Below are 13,826 nucleotides of genomic sequence, written 5' to 3'. Positions count from 1 at the left end.
TCTTGTTTGGGTTTCTCTGTGCTTCCTGAACTTGTAATTCTAATTCTATTTCTATGTTTTTATCCAGGAAGGGGAAGTTTTCTGTCATTTCTTCAAATAGGTTTTCAACATCTTTCTCTCTCTCTTCTTCTAGCACCACCATAATGTGAATGTTAGTACCCTTGAAATTGTCCCAGAGGCTTCTTACATGATCTTCTTTTTTTTTGGATTCTTTTTTTCTTTTCTGATTGTTTGCTGTTTCCTCATATTCCAAATTGTTGATTTGATTCCCTGAATTCTCTACTCTACTGATGAATTCCTGTGAATTATTCTGTATTTCAGTTAGTGTATGCTTAATTTCTGATTAGTCCTTTGTCATATCTTTGACATTCTCACTAAGATCCTTAAAAGTCTCATGAAGATCCTTGAGTAACCTTATAACCATGGTTTTGAACCTGTGTCCAGTAGTTTTCTTGCTTCCATTTTGTTCACTTGTGACATTTCTATGCCTCTGTATTTTGACTGCTTCCCTGTGTTTGTTTCTATGTATTAGGTAGAGCTGCTATGTCTTCTGGAATTGTTAGAGTGGCCTTGTGTAGTAGGTGTCCTATAGGGCCCAGTGGCTCAGCCTTCCCAGTCACCTGAGCTGTACACTGTAGGTGTACCCCAGCGTGGGCTGTGTGCACAGTCTTGTAGTTGAGCCTTGACTGATGTTGGTATCACCTGGAGGAGTTGACCTCTAGGCCAATTGACTGTGAGGACTAGCTGTGACTACAGTGGGGGAGCTGCTGTGCAGGAAACATCCCTATGGAGCAGGACTCACTTCGGGGGGCTTTGGTGCTCACTGATTCTGCCTCTTGAGTGTGTTGCTTATGAATGTGTAGAGTTGTAATTTGGTATGATCTGAAAGAAATTTTCCACTGGATGCACTGGCTCTGGGGCCTCCAGAGAGGAGCAAAGTCAGCCACTGCCTGGGGCCACAGCAGGAGCTATAGAGAGATCTTCAGACAGATGATATTTTCTATTTGTTTTGGTATTAGAGGTACCTGGGTGAGGCCCAGCTGTGAAGAAAGGCAGACTGTTGCTAGTGCCAAGTCTTGAGCCTTTATTGATAGATTTAGGGCACCCTATAACCAGCTGAAGCTTGTTTGAGAGATTTTAGGAAAGTCTGAAGCCTGAGCCAGGACAGGCCATTCATATGGAAAAGTTGCTGCAAACAACATGGGTGGGGCTGCAAATTGGATGGGGCAGGGTTTCAGGGAATCACCAGAGTGGAGCAAACAGTTTGCCCCAGGCTGATGGAGACTGCCAGTCAGCCCTGCAACAGGGGAGGTCCCAGCATGGGAACAATGACCCCTGTGAGCACCCTAGTCTGGAAGAAAGCCACCCCCAAGTTTCTGCATGGATGCCAGACAATCCAGTTCCTCTCCATATGTATCTGGGTCCCCAAAAGCCACCTGGTTCTGGGAATTGGAGTAAGATCATGTACCAGCCTTTTAAAAGAAACACCTGGATCTCCAGCAGTCTCCATGTTCCTCAGCCACAATCCCTGCTGGTTTTTATAGGCTATAGTTGTGGGGACTTCTCTTACCATCTCTAGAACCCTGGGCTGTGGGTCTGGTGTGGGGCTAGGACCCCTTGCTCCTCATGGGCAGACTCTACAAAGTTGATCTCCCTCCTGATGGGAAAAAAAACACCACATGTGGGTGTTAGACCAGCAAGTTATGCACCTCCATCCTTCCTAGCAGTCTCAATGTGCTTTCTTCTTTACTTTCCTAGTTGTAGGACTTCCATTCAGCCAGCTTTCAGGTGTTTCTGAATGATGGTTGTTCTGTATTTTAGTTGTAATTTTGATGTGGTTGTGGGAAGTGGTGAGTACAGGTGTTTACCTACACTGCCATCTTGGTTCTCCTCTCCTCTCACATTTTTTATTGGTATGTGATTTTGGGTAAATTATTGAATACGATTAGACCTTTGTTATGATTTGCATCATCTGTTTTTCCAAATAAATAGTGACCTGAACATCTATATAAAAAGATTAGGTATTTATACAGATGTGAGAAATTGTTTCTTCTCCCAGAGAAGCCTGCACTCTACTTGATATTAATGATATTGCAACATATGCCTTTAGACTTCAGAGGGCTAGACTGAGGTGGTGGGTTATGAGTTAGACATGCAAGGTAGGGAATGACTTAGAAATATTAACAGAAATTATGAGCTTGTGCCTGACTAGGAAAATAGTCACAACAAATGTCAGAAACAGAAAGATAGGAGTACTTTGCTGGTTTGGCTGGAGTGTCACGGGTATAAGAAAGTGATGCAGATGCACTATATAATAGGTTAGACTTGAGCTGTGCACTACCGTCAGCACTAAATTTTAATTAATTAAACTTAAATAAAATGTAAAATTTGCACCCTTAGTCATTTTAGCCACATTTCAATTGCTCATGAACTACATATGACTAGTGGCTACCATATTGGACAATGAAGATGGAGAATATTTCCATTACCACAGAAAGTTCTATTGGACACAAACAACTTTTCTTTCCAATGAACAGTGATCATCTTTCCCGTGTATCTGTAAGGCTAGGCTAAGTAATTTTCAAATTGCTTATAAAGGTCCCAAACCTGTAGTGTAATGGCTCCTTTGAGAGTATTTACCTTATGCATAGCCTGTCTTTGAAAATTCTCATTTTTCTTGCGCAAAGATATGCTTGCCTTACAGGATCATTTAAATCCATTCTTCTATTGCTTAGGGGAATGGAAATGAATACCTGGCCCCTGGCTAATCAGATAAACTGTCCTAAGGATTTGACATTGTGACAATTAGACATGTGACAGTTGTGGGCACTAGGTCTGGGACAGGGAAACTATTAAACTAGTCCACCCTTTCTCTATTTGTACAGATATTAAAAAGAAAGACAGTAAATAGTAGCACTTCTTAATCTGAGCCCAGGTATCCCTGATCCAGAGATAGAATTCAGGGAGCTCATGAATTGAAAAGGAAAAACAAATTACATAGATTTTTACCAGCCCCTAACTATATTATGAATTTAGGCAAAACTACAGTAGTACTAGTAATACCTATGATTTCATTTGCAGTAGAAATTACAGATATTTTCATGTCAACCCCCCCCCAAATTTATACATTATTTTAGAATTTCAGAATTATTAACACACTGCCAGATCTTATTGACTATATTATAAAGAATCACATATATTGATATGCTACAAATTTTTAATTAAAAAATAAAACTTAAAATTAGAATTTTATCACTGTGTTTTGAAACATTTGGTTTCCTTTTTAATCCTACACAATGTACTTTATGGATTGAAAGCATTTCTGAGAAGGGTTTCCTAGGTTTCCTGAATGATCCAAGGGTATCCACAGTACAAAAATGCTGGTAACCCTTATTTCACAAAGAGAGGAAAGATGAGGTAGATGTTAGCAAGAAGCAGAGATGAAATCCATTATACCTCTGGAGAGAGGATCCTGATGAATTTCTACTTTCCATTTTCAATATGGTCCCCATTTTGCTTTAGCAAGGCTGAATCCAACTTTAAGATACCTTTATACCACCATTGTCAGCTGACAGCATAACAAGCCCAGTTAGTTCATTGTTGCCCAATGAACATGTTTATCAAGCAAGAGAGATGAATCCATTCAGATAAAGACAGGCACAGATTAGACTCCCAAGCCATTATATCCCTTCTAAGACTAAATAGTAAATCATCACTTCTTAAGTAATCCCAACTCTTTTTAGACTAGTTCCTTGGGGTATAAAAACAACTCCCTAGAGAAAATAAATGCACTGGAGTAGGCTGAAGGCCAAGATCCATTATGCTTGCTGAAATGCAGAGCTGCTCCAAGTTTCCCTGGTTTTACTTGTACCAAATAAGCCTATAGAAGTGGATTGAATTTTATAGACTTTCTTCTTTGTTTTATATATATCATTATCCTCTCTCCTTTTACACCATAACTACTAACTTTTCTTTTCCGACAAGTACAGAATCTCAACTTCGTTTTCCATGAACAAAAATTGCTTGTGATGTTTTTCTATTCACTCATAAATATTCACTTAATTTTTTTATTTGTTGGGGAGCACAGGAGATTTGGTTGGAAAGTTTGTAAGGAGGACATTCTGAGAAAAGGGAAGTGTGTGGAAGGCTGCCTGCTCTGTTTATCGGAATTCCAACTTAGGGGGGTGTTGAAGGCAGCGCCCCTAATTATTCCTTGACTTTTCCAAACAAGTCTGTGCACATACAGACCCCCAGGTGTTTACTGGAATCTCTATGCTTAATCTCTGGGTGCCCTTGCCTAGAGAATAATGTAAACACATGTGTCCTCCCAAGATTACTCAGCCTATTGATTGTATCTAGAAGATAAACTATCTCAAACTGCTGTTACAATAAAAGGCTACCGAGGCAGGCAATGGAGGCTGCCTGACTCCTTCAGCCAGGCCATCCCTTAGCCCTCTCTTTCACTGTGAAACTGTGTCAGAGTAATCTGTTCATCCATCACTCAGGGTCTGCTGGTCAGTCCTGGCATTTATTTTTCTTCTAAAATAGCCCAGCCATCAGTTGTCTAATACCTAGACCAGTGGTCGGCAAACTGCGGCTCGTGAGACATATGCAGTTCTTTGGCCCCTTGAGTGTGGCCACGAAGTTTCAATCACACTGTACGTGCATGCCTGCATGTGGTATTTTGTGGAAGAGCCACACTCAAGGGGCCGCAGTTTGCCAACCACTAACCTAGACTATAGTCCAAAAGGCATTAGACTTTACAAATGAATCAGAGTTGACTATCTAGCTCTCTAGACAAAACCATTCTTGGAAAATTAGGAGAGAAAAAGTGAGAAGGTGTAGAAACAATTCAAAATTTTATTTGAGTATACTTAAACATTTAATCCTACTTTCCTGTATTAACACATACTTTCCCATAAGGAGTGCCCTGGCCTAAATTAATCTGTCACATACCCCTGTTTAAGCTGGCACAGCACCTTTGAACTGCCTGCACCTTTTATAAATAACTAGAGTCCCTGTGCACAAAATTCGTGCATGGGAGGGGGTGGGTCCCTCAGTCCAGCCTGCAACCTCTTGCAATCCGGGACCTTTCAGGGGATGTCCAACTGCCAGTTTAGGCCCAATCCAATGGACATCCCTCTCACAATCTGGGACTGCTGGCTCCTAACTGCTCGCCTGCCTGCCTGATTTTGCCCCTAAAACTCAAGCTTCTTCTTTTTTTATTTTTAATATTTATATTTCTTCTTTATATTTTATTTTAAAATTCAAGCTTCTTGAGCACATGAGGCATTTAACATTATTCCATATTCCTTACAGAGAGCTAAGCATGGTAAACACAGCAAATATTTAATACTTATGGGCTTCTATACAAACACTTTCTAACCAGGAATATTTTAATAGGCAGCCTTCAGAAACTTGAACTGGAAAACCTAAAAGTAGAGTGCTCAGATTTCAGGTATCCGGTGCTATTAGCAAGATTTCTATCCCAATTAAACTCTAATTCTGAGCTCTCAACAGTCTGGACAAACTGCCCTTCACTATCTCCAAAGGTTTTTTGGGGGGTTTTTTGTTGTTGTTTTTTTGGTTTTTGTTTTGTTTTTTGGTGTTGTTTTTTTTTTTTGTGATTCTAAAATAGAGATTTATTTATTAAGAATTATTTAGTGTTTGCATAAAAATCACCAATTGTTCCTCATTGGGTTTTTAACACAAATGAATTTTTGGGGGGTCCCTCTATTCACCCCAACACTTTCAAAATACAGCTCTTGTTAGTGCCAGGAGGGACAGTTAAGGCAGTGATGTGTTTCCTTGGGTCTTGGCATCAGGAGGGCTCGTGGTCTCCCCTCTGAGAGAACACACATAATAGGTAGTTTCTTAGGTGGGGTAGGCTGTCCCTGAAGAAAATATTTATGCAGAAGAATGCAAATTCAGTCATCTGTGGTCAGTTACTCATACCTGATAGCTTTAAAATAAAGTCCCCTTGGTCAAGGTCATCAAAGGCTTGCTGGTTGTTTTCAACTATAAAAAACTGTCTGGAAAAAGACAGTAGGAAAGAGCGGGGTCTATACTGACTGGGCTGTGCAACCACAGGAGAGCACACAGCAGTCTGCTTTAAAAAACAAATCCCGTATAATTTCAAATCAGACTCCTCATGGTCCTTACAAGACCTGAAACATCACTGCACCAGATCCTCATTTTTTAAATGAGGTGTATGACAGGGCTTCCCCAAGGTCACGCACCACGTGGGAGGACCGGGACAGAAAACCCAAGGACTTGATTTATTAGCAACATTAACTGATTTTTATCACACTGAAATGAAGGCAGTCGGTGTGTGCTGCTGTGAAATTAAAGGTGAGTCAGAAGTAGGGTGGTTATTTATTGCTGTTAGGATAGACCCCAAAAATGACTTTTCAGAAACCAGGGCTGTCCCCTGAAATCCCAGCCAGACTCTGGGCTGCTCTGGGGGATGCAGGCCAAGGCGGCCTGCCAGCTTGCTTCACAGTGATTCTGGCTTGTCTGTTTCTGGGAGTGCCAGCCGCTGGGCACGCTACCCCTTGTAGTTGAGCTCGGCGTTCACCTTGGTGTACATCTCGTAGATGACGTCAATGGTGGCCATGTAGTTGACCAGGAACAGGTGGACCTTCTCCATGCACTCCTCCTCCCTGACCTTTTGGCCCTTGGTGAGCACTTTCAGGAAGTCGGACTTGTAGGGCGCGGCATACAGCACTGCCTGGAAGATCCTCTGCACGATCCAGCCATAGTAATTCTTGAGTGCCATCATACAGGCCTTGGTGGCATTGATGCGGATGAAGGTGGGGTGGCTCTCGTCCCGCTCCCCGTCACAGATGCTCTGCAGGAAGACCTGGATGAAGCAGAGGCCCCTTTTCAGCCACGTAAGTGCCAGCGTGGGCCCACTTTGGGCCACTCTGCTCCATACATTTCCTTCTCCGCCTCCAGGATGTTCTCCACCTCCAGGATGTTCTGCAGGGTCTGGAACTTAGCTGGGTCGGTGTTGTACACAGCTTTGATTTTCGTGATGTTACCACTTATGTCTGCCTTGATGGGCATAAACACTGGGGAACCAAGGCAACAGAAGAAGGGCAGCAGGAGGGACACTGCCTCCAGGAAGGGTCTAGTCTCGATCTCCTTGTCCAAGGGCAGCGGCTTCAATAGGTGCTCAGCCAGCAGCGCCGTTTCAGGGCCAAGGCCCCGGTGATGCTGTTTTCTAGTGGGATCTTCCTCCTCCTTCCCCAGCACACTCCCAACCTACTCCAGATGGGCCACTCCAACCCCCAGACCCTTATGACCTTCCCCCCTATTTCTTTGACTTTCCCCCATCAAACTTGCACCCTATCATGTTGCCTAGGGGTGTTCCTAATCACTTCCTGGGGGGCGGGGCCAGCCCAGAGAGGGGAGTGGTGGTTCTGGTCTAATGGTCATGATGCCATTATGGTCGCTGGCTTTTTATATATATAGATAAGCATGTCTGCTCTCTTTTCTCTCTTCTTCTAGGAAACGAAACACACTACTGGAGGTTCTCTTTTTTCAGAATTTATCCTCATATCTACTGAACCTGAAAAAGAGTTTGATGGTGACGACTTAGGCAAAGTGTGGAGATGCACATGTGACCATACCTATTTTAGTACCAGCTGCAGTATAATTTGGGTTCATAAGCTTGCCTTTTAAACAAGAAAATCAGCATTTTTTTATACCATGGTGTTAACAAGTTTTATTGGTAAAGTTCAAGACTCTAAGGACATTCTTTGTATTAGTGTTAATAGGTTAAATAGATTTGATGGGGGAGGGGTGAGTATAGAAAAGAAAGGGTGTGAAGGAAGGGGAGGGAAGACTGCAGAAATAGAGCTAGAACACTGACTGTCTGGGGGATAAGAGATAAGCACAAGAAAAGACTGAGAGGCAAATTTTGTTTAGTTTGAAAGTTTACCAAGGACTTTATTGGCAGAACATGTATATTGTTACAAAAGAAGTGATTTTCTAATTTGGAATATTGTCATTTTGTGCCAAGATAGTCCTGCTCTTCTTCTGCCTGGAGGAGGAGGGGAGGCAGCATGAATCCAGATCCAAATCTGAGTTAATCACCTTTGATATGCACACAGAGCATAGGTCTGGGCATAGTGTGAGTGCTCTGATACTGACTAAATGAGGACCTTTCTCCTCTTTGTTACTTTGACTCTAGTGTATGAAGAACACAGTGTATGAGGAAGACAGTCTATAGTGGGGTCATCTACGGCATTTGGGCCAAATCCAGCCTGCAATCTGTTTTTGTAAATAAATTTTTATCTTTATTAACATATTGTCTGTGGATGCTTTTGCATTATAACTTGCATGTTGAGTAGTTGCAAAGGACACCACTGGCCTGGAGAGGTAAAAATATTTCCTATAAGGCCTTTTAGTGAAAAAGTTTGCTGAATCCTGGCCTATCTTAGGGATTGAATGTATTCTTTGAGATTAAAATATTTGGGGATTATTTAGAAGAACTTTGGGGTGCTTTAGGGCTGTGCTTAGAAGAGGAAATGAAATCTGATTCTCACTAAGGGGTCTAGAAAAGGAGATAAGAGAGAAAGTGCATGTGGGATGGAGGAGGCACAGAAATAGGTAAAAGCTTGTCAGAGCACACCTCTTTCTGATTTCACTGACAACGCTGATTGAGCTGTTTTGCAAACTCTGGTCTCTTTAAAGATTAAGGATACACACACACACACACACACACACACACACTACTGAAATACTTAAAGGAAAGATTGTTAGCTAATATCAGAGTGATAGGGGCAGGCAACTGCTATCTGATTAAATTAATTTGCCCTCAAAGAACAGTGGATTGGATTTGAGCCCATGCTTTATCCTATATTTGTGGACCTTCAGAAGAATGTTTTTGCCAAGAAGGACTGCTCATGCTTAACTGGGCCCAAAATCTATCAGAGTCTAGCAGCCATTACTGGCCCATGCCTCTGCTGCACACTGAGAACTGCCCAGTCCAACCTGAACTGCACGGCTCTATCCTCATTTGCATCTATACCAACCAATTAGAGCATCTTCAGATGGGCCAATCAGATCAGTGCTATTTGGAACAAAGAGATTGTGCAAATTTGGATCTGTCATTTGCATAAAAATGGGTCAATCAGGGACCTGAGTGAGGACTTTCTCTAGAAAAAGTGGTCCCAAGCTTTGTCTCAGCAGAGAGCACTTTTAGTTTCCTCTGGAGGCTGCATCTCCCCAGTTTGCAAACTGTTTACCTGAATAAAGTTTCTCCTTCTACTGCATCCCAGACTAGGGGACTCCTGTTGGCAATAGGTTGGTGACAGCAACCTTTTGTGGACATGGTGCAATGCATGCACTTTATTTTCAATAAGATCTGATCGAGGATGGAAAAATGAAATTCTGTAGCCTTTAGTTTCTCACATCCAGATTGTCAGTGATAAATCCAGAAAGAAATCTTAGCAGCTTCCTATTCTGCCCTGTTTTATTTTACCTTTCCTCCTAGGTGCCAACAATACTAATAAGGCTGTGTTTAAAAGTCATGCTAATTTCAGCCATTTTGGTGCACTGCTTTTCTGTTATATCTTTATCATGTAGCATAATTACAATTATTAACACCATTAAAGATATATCCATTAACTTGTCAATGATTTATTTTCCACTTTTTATGGAAATATGCACCGTACTAAGTGCATCACTCTTAAAATCTAAAACCTCTATTAAAGTCCTGGTTCTTTCATTTAATCATGTGTGATTTTCTTAAATTAACTTCTTTTAGTTTTAGTATCCTCACCTGTAAAATGAGGATACTAACAGCATACCAAATTCACAGAGTTCCTGTGGATTCTAGAACAGATGGTATGAGAGATGACAAATATGAGGTTACTGATATTTTGCTCTTGGTGGGCCATTCATTCTAAAACTAAAAAATATTTCTTTTGAATTGGTAAATACTAGTTGGAAATATTATGCCTTCTCTCTTCCAACCACTAGCATTTATTCACTGGCTGAAACCTCTCCCAGGTGGGGAAACACTACCATCCCTCTCTACCCAAGGCCAGTCACCACTGCAGGACATCCTGATGTAGGTTTAAATCAGTTGAATATATGAAAGACTATATTTCACAAATGATTGTTGGTCAATTTTTACAGAATGTCAACATGGATATGCTGACCTAAAGAAAAAAGATATGGCTTTAAAGGGTAGATGAACAGTTGACTTTGAAATGAGAATATCCTAAAAATAGGCTCTTAAAAAGTCATAGTGATACACTTTAGTTATTTTGATGATAGTTTTAAGATTCTATGTTGTTGCTGTTGTTTTAATGTGGCATCTACATTGATAGTGAATAGCACTTTTATGAAATAGAATTTGCATAAATAACTTCTAAAAACAAAACCCAAGTCATTCCATTGTATGTGTTAATTAACTTTCAGTTTTTGAGAGAGGGATTTAAAAAATTGATAACTTAAGGATTATACAAATTTCACATTTAAACTAGTAAAAACATTTCTGCATATTTCTGGAAGTAGTCAACCCTGTTAACTTCCACTTAAGGCCAATTATTCAAGAATGTTATAGATGGCTATGGGTCTTTGGGGAAAAATTGGCAAGACTTTAAATGCCCATTAGCTAAAACTAAATTATAGTGAAACACCTAGAAAAGTGCATGTGGTATCCATTCCTGTAAACATGAAATTAATTCACCATACTAGCCCAGCTAAGATAAAATATGAACAAGACATTTCCTATTACATGAAGAAAAGATTGTACATTGAAAGCATAAAAGCTATCAGGCTGTGCTATTTGTCAAAGAAAAAAGCATTTAAAAATATTTACTGAATGTTAACTACATACCAAAGGATTACTAAAAACGTTTACATTTTTGAGAAGTGTCCATTCTGCAACTGGATATGTAGCTATTATGTTACAAAAAATCTTTCATAGTAGTGTTTTGAATAAGCAACCAGAAATTTTTAATACAAAGAATAAAGGACAGTTAAATACCAATCAATAAATCTAAACTGTATATTTAGTACCTATTAAGTTCAAGAACTATTCTTTTTTAAATGTTTTTATTGAGTTCAGAGAGGAAGGGAGAGGGAAAGAGAGACAGAAACATAAATGATGAGAGAGAATCATTAATCAGCTGCCTCCTGCACGTCCCCTACGGGGGGCTGAGCCTGAAACTTAGTCATGTGCCCTGACTGGGAATTGAACTGTGACCTCCTGATTCATAGGTCAGCACTCAACCACTGAGCCACACCTGACAGGCAAGAACTATTCTTGATGCTCTAGGCAGATTTAGCAAAAATGAATCGGGATTCATACAATCAAGCTGGGAGGATGGGGCAAAAGCAGGTTTATAGTTGTTCCTATGGAAAATCCTATCTAATAAAACAGAAACATGGTAATTGGCATACGACCGCTACCCTTCCCATTGGCTAATCAGCGAGATATGCAAATTAACTGACAGCCAAGATGGCAGTAACTGCCAACAAAGATGGAGGTTAATTTGCATACTCACAATGATGAGAGGCGAAAGGGGAAGGACTGAAGAATGGTGATCCACAACCCAGGCGGCAGGCAAGAGTTGGGGGGTGGGCAACAGCTGCCTTTCCCCACCCCCCAGCGGGTGATCGCCATGGGAAAGCTGGGGTTGCCGGCTGGCCTGCGGCCCTGATCACCATGGCAATCGGAGGGCGAGAGGGCTGGGCGCAGGCCAGGCAGCAAACCCGGACCCCCACCATGGCAACTGAAGGGTGGGAGGGCCTGCCCCTCCATTGCCATGGCTATCGGAGGGCAGGAGGGCCATGTTGCAGGCCAGGCAGCAACCCCGGACCCCGCCATGGCGATCTGAGGGCAGGAGGGCGGGGCACAGGCCAGGCCGCAACCCGGACTCCCAGAACCTCTCTTAAAGGTTCTCTTAAGGCAGTTGGCGAGGGACCTCGGAGAGCCCCAGGGGTCCCTGGTGCCAGCAAAACTGAGACCTGGGGTGGCTCTCCCCAGAAGGTCCAGAGAACAGCCACTGCAGCCCACCCCCACCCCAGTGCAAGGCATGGCACGCTGGGCCGGAGGACCCACCCCCTCCAAGAGGCCCCTATCTTGCTCATGCAGCCCTGGTCACATCTCCGGAGCAGCTATAAGGCACAGAAAGCACCATGGACAGCCGCTTGCTCCCACTTGCATTTGCTAAGACAAGGCTGTTGGGTGTGAGGACCGGCTCACATCTCCTTCTCCCTCCTTTTGCTCCTCCTCTGGCTGCTTAGCTCGCACAGCTTCTTATCCAGGCTCCTCTGCAGCTGGGCCCACTTGGCGGGGCCCATGGACCAGTCCTTGGCCCCATGGCCAGCGTACAGCACTCCCACCCAGCTGATTCTCTGTGGGGCGTGGGCGCGGGCCCTCTCCCCACAGCCATGGATCTTGGGCAGGCAGTGGCTGAGGCAGTAGCTGTGGCTGCAGTGTGGGCAGAGCAGTCCCAGATTACGAGAGGGATGTCCGACTACTGGTTTAGGCCCAATCCCTGTAAACTGGCAGGACATTTTTCGAGGGGTCCCAAATTGGAGAGGGTGCAGGCCAGGCTGAGGAACACACCCTCCCCCGTGCACGAATTTCGTGCACCGGGCCACTAGTAGTATAATAATTCTATATAATAAAAGAGTAATATACAAATTGACCAAACGGCGGAACAAACAGTTGCTATGATGTGCACTGACCACCAGGGGGCAGACGCTCAATGCAGGAGCTGCCCTCTGGTGGTCAGTGCGTTCCCACAGGGGGAGTGTTGCTCAGCCAGAAGCCCAAAAGCCCAGAAGCCGGGCTCACAGCAGGCAAGCTCAGTGGCGGTGGTGGGAGCCTCTCCTGACTCCTTGGCAGCACTGAAGATGTCTGACTGCCAGAGGGTTCAGGCCCAGCTGAGGGACCACCCTTTCCCCCACCCCATCAGTGCACGAATCTTGTGTACTCGGCCTCTAGTTGATAAATAATAATACAAAAATAAATTCTGTGTTTCACATTCTCACTATATAGAAACCTTACAGTATTGTAAGAATATAAAAATTACCGCTGACATTTATTTGGTCCTCACTATACCAGGCACTAAGCCAAGTGCTTCACGGGAATTATCTTATTTAACTTTTATAGGAATCTATGAGGGAAGGTCTATTATTACTCTCATTTTACAGATGAGGGAACTGATGATTACAGAGATCAAATGTCTAGCCCACAGTCACCCAGCTGGGAACTAGAGTCAGGATTTGAATCTCACTCTGTCAATACCACCCTTGCAGCATTTTATGAACTCACTGTAGTGATTAAGACTGTGGGCTTTACAAGCAAGTGTCTGATTTTGAATTGTAGCTTTTCCCGTTTCTTGCTTGGTGACCTGGGACAAATGTTTTAACCTCTAATAATAGCAATAGGTTTCAGATGTTAAAGTTTGGAGAAGAGAAGCCTGGGCACAGAAGTGGAGATAGGAAGATTGTGACCTGGAGTAAAAATTAGATGCTTCAGAGCCATGACAACTGAGCCTGGAATCAGAGAAAAAGCAGATTGTGGTAGGTTTTAAATGGGAAGACATGGATATCTCCCTTTATCATTAGCAATTGGATAGCATTAGAAGTTAGAAATAAAAGCTTGGCCCTGGCTTGGTGGCTCAGTTGGTTGGAGCATTGTCCCGTACACAAAAAAATGTTGCTGGTTTGATTCCTGGTCAGGGTACATACCCAGGTTGTGGGGTCAATCCCCAGGTCAGGCATGTACAGGAAGCAACTCTTCAATGTTTCTCTCTCTCTCTCTCTCTCTCTCTCTCTCTCTCTCTCTCTTCCTC

At 42.8% G+C, this 13,826-nt stretch overlaps 1 pseudogene; it reads right to left on the bottom strand.

Annotated features, from left to right (window-relative positions):
- Positions 1-6,178: 6,178 nt before the first annotated feature.
- Positions 6,179-13,826, bottom strand: part of LOC132231866 (glycolipid transfer protein-like) — a 170,930-nt pseudogene continuing 163,282 nt past the window's right edge.

Source organism: Myotis daubentonii, chromosome 3 (assembly GCF_963259705.1).
Source record: "Myotis daubentonii chromosome 3, mMyoDau2.1, whole genome shotgun sequence".
Lineage (NCBI taxonomy): Eukaryota > Metazoa > Chordata > Mammalia > Chiroptera > Vespertilionidae > Myotis > Myotis daubentonii.
Note: the sequence above shows the minus strand (reverse complement) of the source record. Positions and strands in the feature narration are given on the sequence as shown.